This window comes from Diabrotica virgifera, chromosome 4, assembly GCF_917563875.1.
Source record: "Diabrotica virgifera virgifera chromosome 4, PGI_DIABVI_V3a".
In the NCBI taxonomy this organism is placed as follows: Eukaryota; Metazoa; Arthropoda; class Insecta; order Coleoptera; family Chrysomelidae; genus Diabrotica; species Diabrotica virgifera.
In genome coordinates, this window is record NC_065446.1 from 120941827 (window position 1) to 120963038 (window position 21212).

Consider the following 21212-nt stretch of genomic DNA (forward strand, 5'->3'; position numbering starts at 1 on the left):
CTTTTCCGCATTACTTTTGACATAATCGCTATATTGATATTTTTTTCAATTTTTAATACTGCATTGAGCATGTAATATCGTGACCACAAAGTATTTGGTTTGCAGATTTTGGACAGACTAATAAAATAAGCTAAAAACACTTCTTCTTTTAAGCTATTTACACGTTTTTCTTTACACCAACTCATAAAAGTGTTGTATTCTTTCTTGTACCTGTTTGCTGATTTTTTCGGTAACAGATCAAGATTACTGACAATGTCGAGAATATATGGGGGTAGTTCTTCCACACTTAATGCCATCTAAATCACTGAATTATTTTAAAATTCGTAAGTAAAGATGCGTGGAAATTTTAAAGTGTGTGACGTGTTTTTGACAATAATTGCTTTGTTTGACATCGTTGCTATGACTATAAAATATTAAAACCTGTATTGATATACACCATTCATTACTGCATAACAGGTATTAGGCACCGTATTGACTTTAATTCGGGATTATTATAACTTGTTAGCGTTATTTTTTAATTCAACTAATTGATTAAGATTTGGTCATTTCTTAAACGCTCGTAGAAAAAATATTGTTCCTAACTCTTGCGGAAAGCCTCTTTTCCGCACTCGACTGCTTGCCGAACTTCGCTTCGCGTCGTTCGGCAAACTACAATCGCGTGCGGAAAACTATGACTTTCCGCACTAGTTAGGAAAATAACTATTTCCGGAACAAAAAAGTAATCTTTTGAATTTGTTTAAAAAAACTGTTTAAACAATTTCGCCTGACGCCCTTCAGATTTGTTTAAAAGAGGTGTTTTTGAACAGTAATCCGCAAAGAAACCGAATCAGAAACATTTTTCATACGGGAGCTACCACTAAAAACTGGAGTACTTCACATTAATTAAAATTTTGTATATTATTATCAACATAGGTTTTTTAAATAATTTATTGATTTATTAAATTAATTATTGCCAATGTGCCAATTAAATACCCCAATCATATAGCGCGACAGATAAACACCATATAGTGAAACGATCGACGCGGGGCGCGCATCGGGGCGGCGGGCTTAAAGCAATGAACTGTCCAACACGGATGGAATAGGTACGAAGAAAAGTAATGCGGCCACGATACAAGAGAGAGGTCCTAGAGAGAGACAGAGAATGGCCAGGAAAATTTGACAGGCCGTGTAATTTGAGTTGCCTATATCAACTTAAATCGGGGAAATGGACCTCATATTTTTTTAACTTTATTAACTTAACTTATTTTTCAATACAATGTAACCCCGATAAGTCGGCCTCCGATAACCCGGAAGTCCGGCTAACCCGGACCGATTTTCATCAGACAAACATTTCAACAATAAAAATGTATGTATTATGTTAAAACATTTTATCTGTAGCGGCTTCTGGAATGTCTTAAAAATATCGAGTTTCATTGCTAAAACTTCCCTTGGACCATAATATAATATTTGAGAGATAATGGGTGTTTGTGTAATTTAAACAATACAATAGTAAACATGGCCCATGCACAGGACGGTGGCGGCAGAGCGACGTTACTATCGCAAACAACAGGCACCTGTTATTCCTTTATTTATGTTCAACTGTCTTTTAAAAAATTGTTTTTTAAACAATGGTCTTTTAAACAATGAAAGAGTCACTGTTCTTAAATTACATAACATCATTCCTGACACAATCCAAACTGACTGAGTTTTTTTACCTAGAAATGAACAATACTCTATATTGTCTATACTAAACTCTACACAACTATAGGTAAGTTAGATGTGTACTGTGCATATATATTTCATATTACTTTAATTATCATGGACTTTATCTCTAAGTATACCGTATTTTATTAATTTTTTACCCTGCTCTCCGGCTAACCCGGATTTTCTATAACCCGGATCAGCCGTGGTCCCGATTAATCCGAGTTATCGGGGTTCCACTGTACTGTGAATATGTACCTATTTCATGTTTTTGCAATTATAATGGAGTTTTTCTACAACCGTGTTAAAAACGCAATTTTTAGCACTCCATACGAGCGTTAAAAATGCTACTTTAAGGCACTAGTGCTTTAAAAATTTTTTAAGGCACTGCAGTTCGTATTGACCGTATAGGTATGCAATTTTGATGTAATGTCAAAACAATATAAAATTGGAATGTCAGTCAAGTTCAAGTAAAAGTTTTTGTACATATTGTCCTCTAATTACGTTGGTAGAAAAAATATTGTATGATATGCGTGTTAAAAAGTACATTTTTAAGGCACTCATGTGAATTGCAGAACTCGCTATCGCTCATTCTGCAAACTTTCACATGCGTGCCTTAAACGTGTACTTTTAACACTTATATCATAAATAACTATTATCTGTAAGTATACCGTATTTTATCAATTTTTACCATATTTTTCGGCTAACCCGGATTTTCGATAACCCAAATAGGCCGCGGTCCCGATTAATCAGCCTATCAGCCTACTGCCTATCAGCCCTAGTTCAATAATAGAGGAAAGTAACCAAATATGGAATAGTGCCCTAATATGGAATTCCTTGATTTCTCCGAAAATATAAGTTGGAAGGGCACTACAAGACCATCCTCTATTTCAGTCGCTCTCTTTATTATCGTATTCACACCTCTGTGTCAGATGCGCGAACGATACGTGCCTGACAGGGCGTTTTGTTTAATCGTCTAGCAGAAAATTTCAAAGGTAAATATATTCAACGAGTATTATTGGTTATTATGCATGAATACACACTTGTTATGCTATTGCGTATATCAATAGTACCTTTATTTTGATATTTTATGACCTCCTGTAATTAAAACATTACGACTTGAAAAAATGTTGATACTAGTGTGAACTAATTTACAAATCCAAATATGGACAGTCGTTGGTGCCTAATTATGGAATAGTGGATTAAGTGTAAGTGGGCTCATTATGATTGTGCTGGTCCAGAGTTTCATACATGGATCTGTGATGTCTGCAAGTGAATTAAGCTATACTTCTTTCACTTTTCACAATTTTCTTATTTAAATTTATTTGACCTCAGATGTTTATGTCTATTTTTGTTATTGATATATTGGTTTATGCCTATATTCCATATATGAGTACCTATTCCATATTTGATTACTCATTTGAAATTTTGTTTTTTTTCGATTTTTTTTGTTAATTAAGATATTTAATAGAAGGCTTTTAATTACTACATAAAACTGTATGACTGATGTATCATAACATTAAATTGTTTTCATTTCTATAAAGGTATTATTTTATATCCCCAAAACAAAATGGTATTCCATAATTGGCGACTTTCCTCTAATATATACCAAGTTAAAAAAATATGAGGTCCATTTCCCCATTTAACAGGAGGACAGTTCATTGCCTTAAAGTCGAGTGGACGCGCATAATTAACAATTAAAAAACAATGGTTTACATTGAATTAACCCCAGATTACTCATCAAAATCTTAAAACTGAATGTTCAATCTTCAAGTTAGGCACTTGGTAACCTTAATAATAGTAATTTACATTCAAGTTTTCAAGCCTCAAAAATGAGTATTTTCGCATTTTTCAGATTTTAAATCGCCTATAAGTCGAAAACTATCAACTTTTGGTAAAAATGATAAGATACCTTTTTTGTTTTAGAATGACCCAGAAAATCTAAATAAATGTTTCTTGGAGCAGAATATTAGATTGTTCAAATAGAGTGCTCCGCAGCGGCAGAAAAATCGGATGGACACGGACACCCATAATTAACAATTAAATAACAACGGTCTAAATTAAAGTGATCACTCTTCTGAATCTTGAAAATAAATGTTCAAGCTACAATTTAAGTACTTGGCAACCTCAAAAATATTAATCTAAATATAAGTTTTTAAGCCTCGAAAATGCGCATTTTCTCATTTTTCAGATTTGAAATCGGCTATAACTCCGAAAACTATTAACTTTTGAGAAACATGACAAGATACCTTTCTTGTTTACAATAACCAAGAAAATATAAAAAGTATTTTCGGGAGCAAAAAAGGTGATATTTTGTATTTGTTTAAAATAGTTATTTATGTATCAAGGACATTAAATATATTATGTTTATACCCTAAGGGCGACAAGCTTATAAACTCGAGGCTATATGTCGCCCGAGGGTATAAACATCTAATAATGCACGTAGTGCATAGAAAACTTAATGTTATACCGGTTCATTGCATCAACTAAAGTTTTAGTTTTATTTTATATTAATTAGAAGTAATATTGTATCGCAGCAGGTTTTTAGTACCGTTGCTATCAAAGTGATGTTGGTTAGCAATTTGTTATTAACGTAAACAAAGTTTTTCTATGTGACATTGTCAAAAAAAGTCAGAATGGAAGAAAAATTCGATATTTCTGAAGAGATAGTTAAGAAAGCCAAAAAATCGGCTGAGAATCTTTTACCGAAAAAATCCAAAGAAACGTACGACAAGGAATTGTAACTAAAAAGAAAACTTCTGTTGAAGTGAAAGTGACGAGAATGTGATGAGAAAGTGACGTGAAAATGAAAATAGAAAGAAAATAGTTTCTCGTTGGAGAAGCTGAAGTATGTAACAAAAAAAGAAAACTTCTGTTGGAGTGAAAGTAAAGAGAATGATAAACTCAAACAGAAGTAAGGAAAAGAAATAAAACTAATGTATGTAGCAAAATTACCATAAATGAAAAGGGCTTCTACGTTGAGAAGCACAAGTAACAAAAATACTTTTACAGTAGTATCTGTAGAGGAAAAATGATAAGATGAAAAATAAAGTGGGATGGATGAACTAATAACAAAAGTATGAATATGAATAGACAGAGGCAAACTGAATGGAGTTAGGCTAGCGATGGATGCAAGAGAACGACAACTTGACACTCAAGGATGGATACGGCCAATTTGCATGCCTGTCAAAGACGGTAGCTCAAAGTAGATAGGGATGATGACTAAGAATCGAAATATTAAGATAAGAATAATGTACTAAAAATGAGTAAAGATGCATACTTGCTAATGAAGAACAAATTAAATAAAACAAACAAATCATGGGCGCCAGGAAATGATCTTTGATCACTTTCCCAGGTATCTTACACTGCTGTAAAGTATATAAAATCAATAAGTAAATGTAAATATAAAGGAGTAAGAAGAAATGGTATACAAAATAAATAAATATTTATTAAAAATTACTACTAGATTTTTAACAATCTCTGAGTTAAACCAAATCGAATATAATTTACTCTAACATGACAAAAGTTATGGTTTATTCTATTATATCCAAGATAACAACAATAATGTTACCTGTTACAAAATTAAATACCTCTTACTTACAGATAGGGTACAACTCACATGAGACTACCTTTACCAAATGATTATAGTATGCTTGCTACGTACAACTATATTAAAACCCAACAAATATGAATAATATAAATAAGCAGGCACAAGCCTGACTAAGTAAAATACAATAAAATGAACTAAGCAAAGTTAATGAATAAAATTGAAGCGAAGAAATATAATATACAAACGACTTGAATTGACTGAATAAATGAAGATAAGCAAATGAACACCAAAATAACTGGGAAACAAGCAATTAGTATTCCAAAATAAATTTACACGAATAACCTAAACCAGTAAAAACCTAATTTTCTGGGCTTATTCCTTGTGCACAAGTTGTAACGTTACAAACGTCACATCTTTGATATTTTATATTTAAATAATTATTTTACTTTATTTTCTTTAATATTTCATTAGCAATTATTTTCTTCTATTTGTTTTACCACTTTTCTTCGTTAAAAACTCGTTGGCGCCCTCTTTGATTATTCTCTTTTAATATCCTCTTCTATTATCTTCTTTTATTATCTTCTATTTACTATATCTCATTTCATCTAACATCTAAATCAATATACTGAACATACCCCGTACATTGTTACTACGTAAATATCTGTTTTTCAATACGGAACATGCCCACCACTGCCTATCGCACTGTCATGAAAGTGACACTTCATCCCTACTCGCTGTCATTTCAATTCTCCAAATAGCGGTGGTAATCTTATAAAAGGCATGTAATGTGAAAAATAAATCATTTTTATTCCAAATCAAATCTTCTCTTGGGTATTTGGGAATAGAATAAACCTTTCTCCCTCCGGGAGCCTCCAACATCAAGCCATCCACACCGGTGATGGAACTAAGGCTGACACAATGGATACCAACAACTAGACTTCAACAACTACCATCTACAGCTGCAGGGGCCTAGGGCCGAATATCCGCCCAGGCCTACAAGAAGTCTACAGCAGTACCATACGACATCAAGGAGTTACCATCAAACCCGATACAAAAGCCATAAGTATAATCCAGAATTGTTAGTTTTTGGCAAGAATTTGAATATATTTGTTAATGCACTTAATAAGTCATATTTTTATTATATTTTTATGAACAATAAAGATGATTAGTTAAAATACTGTTTTGTTTGCTTCCATTCCGAATTTTCATAGATCATTTCTAAGATTAGGACAAGATGAACACACACCTGAGTGACTGAGCTAAGCTGAGGGTGTGGCGATGGCTATCTTGGATGATTGGAATAATATTTTAGAATATTGTTTCAATTAGCTAGGGTAGTCCAACGCTTACTCGTCCAACGCAACTTACCGTAGATATAATAGTTTGGGAACTTAATATACTAATATATAAATATGTTATATAACAATTAAAGGTAACCTTAATTTTAAAAAAATAATTAATAAACATAGTGCATCAACCAAATGTCTGTGACATGATACGCAATAGTTACTAAAATCACCAAACTGAATGTTCCCAAACAAACCCATTCCTCGAACGACTAACCAAAATATTCCCAGAAAATGATCACTGCGATGGTGCCAAACCTGGCTTCCTGTAAGGACGGATGACATCGACAGAAAATGGAGCTGGAACGCTCCATAGTTTGTTTCCCAAATGACAGACTGTAGCCGGAATAGGTTCCTCTCAGGTGGACGAGGGTCTATGACTTCTCATGTTCGTTTTATATTACTTCCCCAAAAGGCTAAAACAAATATTTACCCAGTCTTAGTTTCAATTTCCAATCGAACATGTGTGAGAAAAAAACAAAAGAAGAAATAATGAGGAAGAGGATTTACGAATGAACAGCAATAAAAAAAACCCATTAGCAAAGCTTATCAGATGTGAAAAGGTATGAGGGTGACCTTGATGCAGAATTTAAATAGAGAATATGATATTTAGAACAATATATTTTAGGATAATTATTATTAATGATGTTGGAATAATTCAAACGAAATTTTGACTTTTGTATGACAAAAAAAATAAGGTTAGGATTTTCTCTGAATGAATATTACTTATAGATATTGGATGTGTAAATTGGATTATTTCCAACATTAATTTAGAAATTCATATGTTTGGTTATGTTAAAAAAATTATTAGAAAAAGAATATAGAATTTTTCTGGACGGAATCTTAAATAAACATCGATTAATCTATATAAAATCCAAATAGAAATTGATTTCAATCCAACAATGAAAATCCAATATTTTACAAAAACAGTATAAGCGGTCATATAAAAACCTGACTATATAAAAAGTGAATAATTACCGGGAATAAACTCCTGGTGCACTGCCATTTTCTCTGGTTCAATACACAGTTGAGTACTATAATATTATTTTAAAGACAATCTGGGAACTGTAGACAAAACTTAATTAATTTCTGGAGATATTCTCCGCCATTCTGGGTACATCCTACCAGACTGAAAACAATGGGAACCTTCTCTGGTAACACCTGCGAGGCTTCTACAATTTGCAAGCCATAACGAATGCTGAGAATAAGGAAGATGAGGGAATTTTACAATTTATAAACTTAAATTTTTCAAATTCTCCTTAAATTGATGGTTGAGCCGAAATGGTGGAAACAGCTGTCCAGCGATTGTGCATCCCTCTGAATCGAAAACAAGCAAAACCATCTTTTACTTTTCTATCTTTACTCAGATTTGAGTACTAGGAAGTTCCTTTCTGTCCTTTTCCTAGACGAATGCAAACGGAATGTGATTGCAAGGAGTCCTTTTCGTTTTCTACATTCGTCGTCTGCGGTCTAATAAATTGTAAAAGTCGCAGATTAAGGATGTAACAGAAAGAACTTTCAACACGAAAAGTCTCAAATTTAAATAACTATTTATCATTTTAATTTTATGAAAGTGGTGGATTCTGTATCTGAGACTCTTCAATTTGTTAAGAGATGTCGCTGGATCGCGTCCCAATGGGAGTTTGAATGATTTTTCAAATTCCCCTTAAATTGATGGTTGAGCTGTTTTTCGATTCAGAGGAGTGCACGCTGGCGCTGTTGATAAAGCCTGAAATGGTGGAAACAGCTGTACAGCGATTGTGCATATCTCTGAATCGAAAACAAGCAAAACCATCTTTTATTTTACAATTTATAATTCACGTCCCATCTGCTCAGCGTGGTAAAGTTCCAACGAGAATGGTTCTCTTCGTAGCTCCAATCAGAGTAAACATGTAAATCAAAAATGAAGATGCCTTCTGATGATGAAAGATGAAATGTGACTTCTGATGATAGACTAATAAGTTTCGAAACCGGTGGAGGTGGTTTCTGTACTCTCTGATTGAACTGGAATAATGATGCGGCTGTAGTTTCGTGTTGCAACTAAATTAAAAATGGTCATTCATTTTTGATTTACATGTTTACTCTGATTGTAGTAAGAAGGGAACCATTCTCGTTGGAACTTTAACGCGCTGAGCAAATGGTACCTACGTGAATTATAGATGGTAAAATTCCCTAATCTTCCTTAGTCTCAGCATCCGTTATGGCTTGCAAATTGTAGAAGCCTCGGAGGTGTTACCAGAGAAGGTTCCCATTGTTTTCAGTCTGGTAGGATGTAGAATAGCATTTTTGGATGTTATTTTATGTGCTATTACAGTTAATGTGCAGGGCATCCCTGCCATTTCGTTCATTGCAATCCGTTTCTGCACGCCGGGGTTTGTCCTAGTTGGGTCAGAGAGAGCAGCATATGTGCCTCCTGATGAGAGACTAATAAGTTTCGAGACCGGTAGAGGTGCTTGCTGCACTCTCCGATTGAACTGAAATAATGATGCGGCTGTAGGTTCGTGTTGCAACGAAATTGAAAATCCACGAGGAAAATAAACTTCCTGTAGCTGGCTGTATACCATAAATCACAAAAATACCAAGTTTTATATATTAAAATACTCTAAATAAGGGTCACAATACAAAACGTTTTCGGATTAAGGAATCCATCATCAGTGTTTAAAAGCCAAATGGCATGCAAATTTTGTAAGTATGGCCTCTTGTTCTTGAAAACCTCTGTCAATTTTAACTTTTATCTCATTTAATTAGGTTATACTTAATTTTAGGGCTTTTAAACACTGATGATGGATTCCTTAATCCGAAAACGTTTTGTATTGTGATCCTTATTTAGGGTATTTTAATATATACCTTTTACAAAAAACTTGGTATTTTTGAAATTGAAAATGGTTATTCAATTTGATTTACATGGTTACTCTGATTGGAGTACGAAGGGAACCATTCTCTTTGAAACTTTACCGCGCTGAGCAGGTGGGACGTGAATTATAAATTGTAAAATTCCATCATCTTCCCTATTCTCGGCATCCCTTATGGCTTGTAAATTGTAGAAGCCTCGGAGGTGTTACCAGAAAAGCTTCCCATTGTTTTCAGACTTTTAGGATGTAGAATAACATTTTTGACGGTTGTTTTATGTGCTATTAGATTGAAAACTTATTTTCTTTTTTTCAAATCTTTTTCATTTTCACGAAGTTGGCACGTGCTTTTTTAATTCTCAGTAGTAATTGCACAAGAGCTCTAAAATTCTATATTAATTTTAGAGATCGAGTGCAATTTGTTGCGATTATTTCATGAATAAAACTGTTCAAAACCAAAATTTTATTGTAAGTACAAATTAGTACTGTTAAACACAAAGTTGATATAAAATATTTTACGGTTGAAAGTCATCACTTTTATAACTTTTAAAACATTAATTGTCATTAATGTCACTGAATGTATTTTTTCGTAGCGTAGCAACGAAGGGCATCTGACGTAATATACTTGACGACGGGATATTATCAAAAATTATCACCTTAATTTGCATTTCTGTAGCTTTCTATTGGTCAGAATCTCCTATGAATGAAATAATCACTCTTATTACTGCAGTATAATCGTTATTTTCTGTGATTACCGTTCCCAAGTAAGTATATTTTTTGCTCTCTCAATCTGCTGGCCGCCTACCGTTAATATTATTATTTAGTTTGTATTGTATCGTTGTTCTTGCTAATTTTCATAAGATTGGTTTTTTTTAATATTAAGAGAGAGTCCGTATTCTCCACTATGTCTTAATATTTTGTTCAGCAGAATATTTACTGCAGTATGAAACATAAATATCTAGTTTTTTCCTCTCCTGTAAAAAGTTTTGTCAAATATTCGTTACCACTTTTGGTGGTATTTTACTATTTATTATTATTTATGGTATATAAAAATATCCCTAGACTCTTCCGATGTGTGTGTTTTATAGAAATCAAATAACGTACAAGCAATGTATTCGATTTTTCAAAATAGGTACATATATGTAAATAACATTTGGCCTTTATTATTTTCAGAAATCACCACGTGTTAATTCAACTGACACTGACAGAAGTTTGTTTTGTTTGGAAACTTTTTCACACTAGCCAACATTGATTTGACGTCACGACTATCACGGCCCATTACAACGTAGTGAGATCTATAGAATTTTTGAGTTACTCACTCCACTACCGTATATTATTGTGTAATGGTCCAAATTTTTATTTTTTTAAAGTAACTTTTTTGTTCCAGCAACAACGACTACGTTTAGCCTGCCTCTTTTAGCTCGTTATTAATTTCGTATTCATTTTAACTTAATGGTCTATAGTTCCAAGTAACGCCGGAAATTCACCTTTCATCCTCTCTCGTCAGTTGCATAACGCACATCCATTATACGCAATGCATCCAGTGGTTACGCCGCACTAAGCTTTGCGGAAACATATGAGCGAAGGATTTGTTGGCAGAGCTGGATCCTAATTCTACAACCTCCAACGTCAGGATTAGATGAAATTTTTATGTTATGTTACAGGGTCATTGATAACTCACAGATGGAGGGAAGTGTTAAATTCTATGGGAGCAATAGGTTTGTCTTCCTTTTATTAATCCCAGATTTATAAATATTGTTCTGAAAAAAATTTCTTCATTTTTCTGTGTTAATTTCCAAAATTAACCAACGAGTAATCTGAACTATCAACTCTCTTCCGTGTCTTTGCAAGTGAAATAAATTTATTATTTAATATTTATTTTATTATTTAGATTTTATATTATTTGTAATTTTTAACGTCATTGAGTAAATAGTTCTCATAAAATCTCAAATAAATACATACCAGTTTTAAAAATATTTCTTGTAAAATTTGTCCCCATCATAACCTTTATGTTTAGAAATAAGTATAAGTTTTACCTTTAAGGGCGAAATAAGCTCTTTATTGTTGTAAGTGTACCTGCTTTCAGGGAAAATAATTATAGAATTATTGTTTTGTCCGGACTTGGCTGTTTCCCCCAAGGCGAACACGTATAGTTTTAGAAAAGACCTTTGTTTTGTCCCCTCTACTAAGATTTTTGTTAGGCATTTTTGTAATTTTGGAATATTTTAAATGCGTAATAAGCAAACCTTAATTCTGTGCATATCGTTCATAGTTAACTGTACACTCTTATGTCAAAATCCCGTCGTATATTATTTTAAATTGATAATGTATTACAATCGAATTTACTTATTGGAATAGCCTTCGTTCCAGGCCAAAGTATTCCTATAACCGGGTTATTCTAATAACTGATCATTAGTTGCTCATATAAACGTTTCAGAACCTCAAATTTATATTCCTTAAAGCGGGATATTCCTTTAACCGGTATTCTAATAAGAGGGTTCGACTGTATTGTTTGCAAGTATGTATATCTCACGGAGAACTGGTCTTGGGTCAATTCAAAGTCTATTTCATGGGAATTGCATACAATTATAATTAGACCAGTAAGGATCTGCGAAAAAATGTCTATTTTTGAATGTGAGAGGTGGCATTCGGATTTTTGCAGATAAAGTTAGGTGACACCTTCAGTAATAATAATTGACTTATGCTCCTTCTCAAATATGCCCGGAACATCAATAAAAAAATTAAAATATTTAAAAATTTCGAAAAACGTCGATTTTTTCTGTTTTCTTTGCTTATAACTTTAAAACGATTCGTTTTGGAACAAAGTCGTAGAAAAAATAAAATAAAGATAATTGAATTTTGTATGATATACGACTGGTAAAAAATGTCAAGGTATTACCTTTCTGCAATATAGCAATAAATACAAAATAAGGGGGCAAAATAAGTCTGTTGTTATTCAATATTTTTTAACCACTTTGGTGGCACTTAGAACCTTAGTAATTCGCTTAGGAAATTTTTTGTAACATACTTAAATCGTGTACCAAATTTCATTAAAATCGACCTAATAAATTTTGCATAATAAATTTGCAATCTAAATGTTTTTAAAAAAGTTCAAATATTTTAAAATCTTTCTGAACAAAAAGTAGACCATTTAGAAGTTGGCTAATTTTTTTACATATAAAGAGGTGCCCTACCTATCTAATACACTTTACAGAATTAAAATCGGCTTATTTAAGGGGCCCCAGCAATGTTTTAAATTTATAAACAATTTTTTGGCTTATAAACAAATAGCTTTGTTTAATAATAAAAAAATTAATATTTAGCAATGCAAATAATTAAAACCGGTATAATTTGACTTAAACTTTCAAATGCTATTTTATTTTTTTAATCAAACGTTATTCGCGTTCAAAAATTGCAATTTCTCGATTTTTGGAAGTTCCACCGCGTTTATCTCGAAAACTATGCATCCTATTTGCAAGAAATACAAAAAAATGTTTTATTTTGCGAAAAATCGATGTTATATAATTCCTCAAGTTCTTTGTTTATAACAATCTTATCGACATCCGGATCAACTGTTACCCAAAAAATTCGTGTTCTACGGGTCAAAATACATAAAAAAACTTGGGTAAGTACATCTAAATAAAGGAGCCCGTAGCACCCCCTCCTGGCCACAGCACTAATTTGTTTATAAGCCAAAAAATTGTTTATAACTTTAAAACATTGCTGAGGCTGCTTAAATAATCCAATTTCAATTCTGTAAAGTGCATTAGATAGGTGGAGTGCTTCTTTATATGTAAAAAAATTGACAAATCTTTGTATGTTCTAGTTTTTGTTGTGCAAGATAAACAATTTTAATTTTTTAAAAAAAGTTTAGATTTCAAAATTATTATGCAAAATCTAGTAAGTCAATTTTAATGAAATTTGTTGTACCGTTTTAGCACATTACAAAAATTTTCTAAGCGAATTAGGAAGGTTCCAAGTGTAACCTAAGTGATGGAAAATCATTTAATAAGGACTTGTTTGTTTTGGAATTGTTTTGCCCCCTTATTTTATATTTATTGCTATTTTGAAGCAATGGTGATAAATTAAGACATTTTTAACCAATCGCATCTGATAGAAAATTTAATTATCTTTGCTTTATTTCTATAGGACTTTGTTCTAAAATGAATAGTTTTTAAGTTATAAGCAAAAAAAATTAGAAAAAAAAAACGAAATTTTTTGAAATTATTAAATATTATATTTTTTTTTTATTAATGTTCCGGGCATATTTGAGAAGGAGCATAAATCAATTATTATTAACGAAGTTATCACCTAACTTTACCCGCAAAAATCTGAATGCCACCTCTCACATCCACCTAAAAACAGATCCTTACTGGTCTAAATAGCAAACACGTCTATTTTGAAGTTTACATTTTTACCTCTGAAGTGGACATAGAAATAACTGTCATCGTTAATTGATAAAAATATTCATTAATTTTTAAAACGATTTTCGAATTAGAAATCGAAGTGTGAAATCAATAAAAAAAGTAATTTTAATTACAATTAATTGTGATTTATTCCTATCCCACATATAAAAAATTCAGTGCGGTTCCAAGTCCGCATAAAGAAGGAGAATGGTGAATGGCTAGCGTAAGGGTCTTGGTGATCGTATATAATATGTCAAGTGGATGCCGTCAATCAATGCCAAGTAATGCCCAAGCCTACACTTAGACACCACAGAAAGTCCTACCCACAAAGCGTGGTTGCAGGCAAGTCTCCAAACCTGCGGCTCAAGAGTAAATTTATTTACTCTTGAGCGGTATTTTTTTTGAGTTTTTAAAACCTCCATCTGTATTCCATGTGGTCCCGGCGGCATATTTACAGATGCTAGCGTGTGTAGACACCAGGGTGTTGTAATCAGTTAGGGTTCGGAAAAACAGTACGTTTACAGATGCTAGCGTATGTTGACACTAGGGTGTTGAAATCAGTTAGGGTTTGGAAAAAGAGTACATTTACAAATACAGTCGAACCCGCTTATTAGAATACCGGTTAAAGGAATATCCCGGCTTAAGGAATAGAAATTTGAGGTCCCGAAACGTTTATACTAGCAAAAAATGATCGGTTATTAGAATATCCCGGTTATAGGAATACTTTTGCTTGGCACGAAGGCTATTCCAATAAGCGGGTTATACTGTACTAACAGATTTGGACACCGGAGTGTTAAAAGCAGCTAGCTTTTTTAGTGGTTATACATGCATATATGCTAACGGCTATTGACATTGATTTTATATACCTACTGCTGTGGAAAAATATTTAAGTGATTTAGGTATTAATAAATAATTAAACGTTGTTGGGCTATAAAAAATAATATATTAACACAAAAGAACAACATACAAAATAATGTTGTTCTGAGGCTATTTCCTTGTGGAATTTTTATAATTAACTATTTAGATGGAAAATAAGCCACAATTAAATTGAAAAAAATAATTTTATTAACGTTTAGATGCCCAAATAGGGTGTCGTTTTCAAAATACAAAATACTACTAAATTAAACAAAAATGTTGTTGCTTAGTAAAAAATTCTTGTAATAATTTAATTAATCTGACTCATTTATATTGGCAAGGCTATAGTAATTTTGTTAATGGCAGCTCGGTAAAGGGATGCAGAGGATCTGTTAAACCATTCTCACAGGTGTCTAAGCCATGACGGTCTTCGACCTGGCCTTTCTTGTTGTCAGAATTTCCGTTTTTCGGTAAATCTAATGAATATTCTTTTTTCAACTGGAACACGCTGTATATTTTTGCGTTTTGAAGTCCTTAAGAAATGCTGATTTTTCGTGTAATATTCGCTATATCTAAATACCATAATTTCGTAGTTATTTAGCTACATTTAATAAAAAAAAATTAAACAAATTAAAAAAAAATCTTTTTTTTCAACCCGGGTACATTATTTTAGGTTCTTTTGATCATTGGAAACAAAAAAGGTATTTGTAATTTTTCTCTAAAGTTAATATTTTCGAGTTATAAACAATTTAACCTGAAAAAGACGAAAAATATTTCATACCTCCTTCTTCCATTCAGTATTTTAAATGTTACATACCTCTTTCATCCACTAGAATATCTCTTATTAAGCTTTTTAGAGATACAGTATAAGTGTCATATGATAGTGAAGTTACATACCACCTTCATTCACTAAGAAACTCAAAATTTTAGAAAATGTTACATACCCTCTTCTTCCACTTAGGTCTTCATAGTATATTATTCAACGAGCATGCATTGATAGGCAGCTACTACTCACGATGAAGTTCATCGTATAATTCATCAGAGTGGTAATTGCCATTACATGAGAGTAGAATACTATACATTTTCTACGACCTTTTTTATTTTAATTAGTAAAAAAATAATATTGTCAGCTAGGTACTCGAGATTAAAATTATAATATACTAAAATAAATGTTGCTTTATAAAATTTAAAAAAACGGCAAATACCTACTGTCTTATATATTGTAAAAATACAACAAGAAATAGTTAATTCAAGTTCTATTCGTTTCCGAAAATTTTAAGCACTTTGTACCTATTGTCAATGTAATAAATAAAAAATGGCTATTATTGGTGGAGGTATGTTATAAAGTTATAATGTACGTTTTTAAATTTAACTATACAGTGAGCACGTAAAGGTTGGAATAAATTCATTTTTTCGAGAACGGACGATTTTAGAAAAAAATCCCGAAACAGGTCAATTTTTATTTTTAAATTACGACTTTTTGGCATATATATCATATTAGTGACGTCACCCATCTGGGCGTGATGATGTCATCGATGATTTTTTTAAATGAGAATAGTGGTAGTGTGATAGCTCATTTGAAAGGTAATTCCATTATCTATTCAGTAGTGTAAACATTTACATCATTATTTATACAGGGTGTCCAAAAAAAGTTTTTTTTAATTAAATTTATTGACATAAAAAGAAGAATGTATGTAATTTATTTAATTCAAAATAGATTTTACTGCTCTCAGAAAACAGAAACAAAAATGTTTATTTAACAAATAAATATTATTTTTTGCTTAAATTCAATATTAATGCAGCCACTCACCTGCCTCTCGACAGTTTGAACATTATTTTTAAGCGAAAAGCGATGATTATTTTTCAAATAAATATTGTTTTCTGTTTACTGAGAGCATTAAAATGTATTTTGAATTAAATAAATTACATACATTCTTCTTTTTATGTCAATAAATTTAATTCAGAAAAAATTTTTTTGGACACCCTCTATAAATAATTATGTTCATGTTTATACTACTGAGTAGAGAATAATTACCTTTCAAATGAGCTATCACACGACCCCTATTCTCATTTAAAAAAATCATCGATGACGTCATCACGCCCAGATAGATGACGTCACTACTATGATATATATGCCAAAAAGTCGTAATTTAAAGATAAAAATTGACCTGTTTCAAGATTTTTTTCCAAAATCGTCCGTTCTCGAGAAAATGAATTTATTCCAACCTTTACGTGCTCACTGTATAATATAATATAATATAATAATATAACTATGTTATAATATATTTAAGACAATATAACTTTATAAAATAAACACAATAAATGTAAGTTATAAATTCCAATAAACACAGCAAATGCGCTAATGTCACTCTCACCAAAAATGATAAACGTCAAAATTCATACATATTAAACAAAGTATGAACGTAAAAGTATACTCAACCATTGTTACATTTTTTATAATTCTGTATAATTTTAATCTCGAGTAGTTGATAATCATGTTTTTATTAATTAAAATAAAAAAGGTCGTAGAAAAAGTATAGGATTATACTCGCACGTAACGGCTATTATTCACTCTGATGAATTACGACACTCGCCTTCGGCTCGTGCCGCAAACTTCATCATCGTGAGTAATAGCCATCATTACATGATGAAGCTCGTTGAATAATATACTATTATCTGCGGTTTATATACAACTAATATACTAAAAGTGGCATGCACTTCTTGAACCTTACTTCAGCCCGTGAGTAATGACCCGTGAGTAATGAAGTAGTCCTCACCGGTAAAGTCTTGGGTGTTATTATCTATTCATATTTCCCATCTAAATAGTTAATTATTATAAAAATGCCATAAGGAAATAGCCTCAGAACAACATTATTTTTTATGTTGTTCTTTTGTGTTAATATATTAATGTTTATATCCCAACAACGTTTAATTATTTATTAATACCTAAATCACTTAAATATTTTTCCTCAGCACTAGGTAAGTATATAAAATCAAATCAAAGTCAATAGCCGTTAGCATCTATGCATGTATAACCACTAAAAAAGCTAGCTGGTTTCAACACTCTGGTGTCCAAATCTGTTAGTAGTTGTAAATGTACTGTTTTTCCAAACCCTAACTGATTTCAACACCCTAGTGCCCTAGTGTGAACACACGCTAGCATCTGTAAACGTACTATTCCAAAACCGAGTCAACAAAAGAAAAAAAAAAGAAGCAGAAACCTGATGAGAAACATCACAGAGAACCAACCTAACGCTTAAGGGCATGGATCTGCTCATTAATCTAATATTATTTTTTATAATTAACTATTTGAATGGGAAATAAGCCACAATTATATTAAAAAAAATTATTAACGTTTCGACGCCCAATTCAGGTGTCGTTGTCAAAATACAAAATACTACTAAATTAAAAGAAAATTGAAGTTGCTTAGTAAAAAATACTTTAAAATGTATAATATATGTCTGAAGTGCCGATATAAATGAGTCAGATTAAATAAATTATTAGAAGAATTTTTTACTAATAATTTATTAATAAGCAACAAAATTTTTGTTTAATTTAGTAGTACATATTTTGTATTTTGACAACAACACCCGATTTGGGCGTCGAACCGTTAACAAAAATTATTTTTTTTTCAATTTAATTGTGGGTTATTTCACATCAAAATAGTTAATTATAAAAATGCCACAAGGAAATAGCTTCAGAACAACATTATTTTTTATGACGTTCTTTTGTGTTAATTTATTATTGCTTATATCCCAACAACGTTTAATTATTTATTAATACCTAAATCACTTAAATATTTTTCCACACCAGTAGGTATATAAATTTAATGTCAATAGCCGTTAGCATCTATGCATGTAAAACCACTAAAAAGCTAGCTGGTTTCAACACTCTGGTGTCCAAATCTGTTAGTATTTGTAAATGTACTGTTTTTCCAAACCCTAACTGATTTCAGCACCATAGTGTCAACACACGCTAGCCTCTGTAAACGTACTGTTTCTCCAAACCCTAACTGATTTCAACACCGCGGCACACCGTGGTGTCAACACGCGCTAGCATCTGTAAATGTACTGTTTTTCCAAACCCTAACTGATTTCAACACCCTGGTGTCTACACACGCTAGCATGTGTAAATATGCGTCCCGGCGTCATTCCATTTTTTACACCTGCTAGCGTAAGAACGATGTTGGCTATCGGTAATTTAAGAATTTTTTTTTCGATTAGCAGAATTAAATTTAAGAACAAACTTTCAATTCCAAAACTTTTTAGAATAACAATTTTCGATATTGTGAAATATAAATGAGGCGTTCAGAGCAACAGTGGCCTAAGCCTCAAACTGAGCATTTTTAGATTAATATATCGATAAAAGCAGCGACATTAAATCTTTAGATTAACGGGGGTCTACACAGCCTACCTCTGTATTTGGCTAAATGGCGCTACATAATTTGTAGCGCCATCCCATAAGCATAATGTAAATATAGTCCAGAAAGCCACTGCGCATCCGCTAGGAAAAAAATATTCTAATTCGGATTTTTTGCACAATCTTACTCAAAAAGGACCCCTTTTAACAAATTTGCATGTTGCCAGGACCAAAAGTTGGTCAAAAATTTTTTAAACGTTTTTTTTTTGTTTTTTTCCTAAAATTATTTTTTTTGCATGGAACAAAATTTTTTTAGGTTTTTTGGATCATTCCAAACAGAAAAGGTCTAGTTACTTTTCTCTAAAGTTGACAGTTTTTGACATATAAGCGATTAAAAATTGAAAAATTGCGAAATTGGCCATTTTTAACCCTCAAAACCTATATGAAAAACTGAAAATTTGAATGTTGCCAAGATAGGAAGATATTCTTTAAACATCGATTGATAAAATCCCGAAGAGCTTTTTGCAATACAATATTCAAAACTCCTTTGTTTTTTAATTGCTAATCAAGCGTGCGCGACACTATTTTCCACCGTTGCATGTGTATGCAGTATGGTGCAAATGATAGGAATAAATTCGATATTTCGATATCGATAAATTCGAAAATATTTAAATAAACCGGCGACTTTAAGGAAAAATCCCGAAACAGGTCGATTTTTATTTTTAAGTTATGATATTGTGACATACATGGTATACTAGTGACTTCATCCATCTGGGCGTGATGACGTAATCGATGATTTTTTTAAATGAGAATAGGGGGTCGTGTGCCAGCTTATTTGAAAGGTGCTTCAATTCTCTATTCAGTAATATAAACATTTACATAATTATTTATACAGGGTGTCCAATAATTTAATTTTTTTGTCAATTTGCCAAATTATTTAAATTAATAAAAATTTTTTAGACACCCTGTATAAATAATTATGTACATGTTTATATTACTGAATAGAGAGTTGAAGAACCTTTCAAATGAGCCAGCACACGACCCTTATTCTCATTTAAAAAAATCATCGATTACGTCTTCACACCCAGATGGATGACGTCACTAGTATACCATATATGTCACAATATCATAACTTAAAATAAAAATCGACCTATTTCGGGATTTTTCCTTAAAGTCGCCGGTTTACAAATAACGAATTTATTCCTTTCATTTGCACCATACTGCATACACATGCAACGGTGGAAAATAGTGTCGCGCACGCTTGATTAGCAATTAAAAAACAAAGGAGTTTTGAATATTATATTGCAAAAAACTCTTCGGGATTTCATCAATCGATGTTTAAAGAATATCTACCTACCTTGGCAACATTCAAATTTTCAGTTTTTCACATAGTTTTTAAGGGTTAAAAATGGCCGATATCGCAATTTTTCAATTTTTAATCGCTTATATGTCAAAAACTATCAACTTTAGAGAAAAGTCACTAAAGACCTTTTCTGTTTAAAATGATCCAAAAAACCTAAAAAAATTGTTCCATGCAAAAAAAATAATTTTAGGAAAAAACAAAAAAAAAACGTTTAAAAAATTTTTGACCAACTTTTGGTCCTGGCAACATGCAAATTTGTTAAAAGAGGTCCTTTTTGAGTAAGATTGTGAAAAAAATTTGAATTAGAATATTTTTCCTAGCGGATGCGCAGTGGCTTTCTGGACTAATACGAATGCAAAGATTGCATTGATCTCAAAACTTCGTTTTTGGGGTTAGACCACCGTTGCTTTGAGTAGCAACATCAAATGTAGGAGAGAGTTGGACAAAACCGGGTATCTATTAATTCTTATAACTGTGTGCTGCCATCTATCAGGCAACGTTAAAATTACTGTCCCTTAACCGCCAACAGTCGCGTGTAAGTATTATTTTCTACATCTTTTGATAATTCTACATCTTTGCCGCATAACTGTTTTTTGATGCAGCAAACTCGATTTTTAAGGTAAGTTTGTCAATACTTGTTTTTTTCTCTACGGAATAACTAATTTTGAATATTATTTAATAACTTAAAAATTGAAATAATGTTTAATGTCTTGTTTACGAGTTTGACAAAATCGGCTAGTTCAAAATTCGACAAAACAGGTTACCTTTCCGATTTTATCGGACCTGTTGTTACTTCCACTTTCT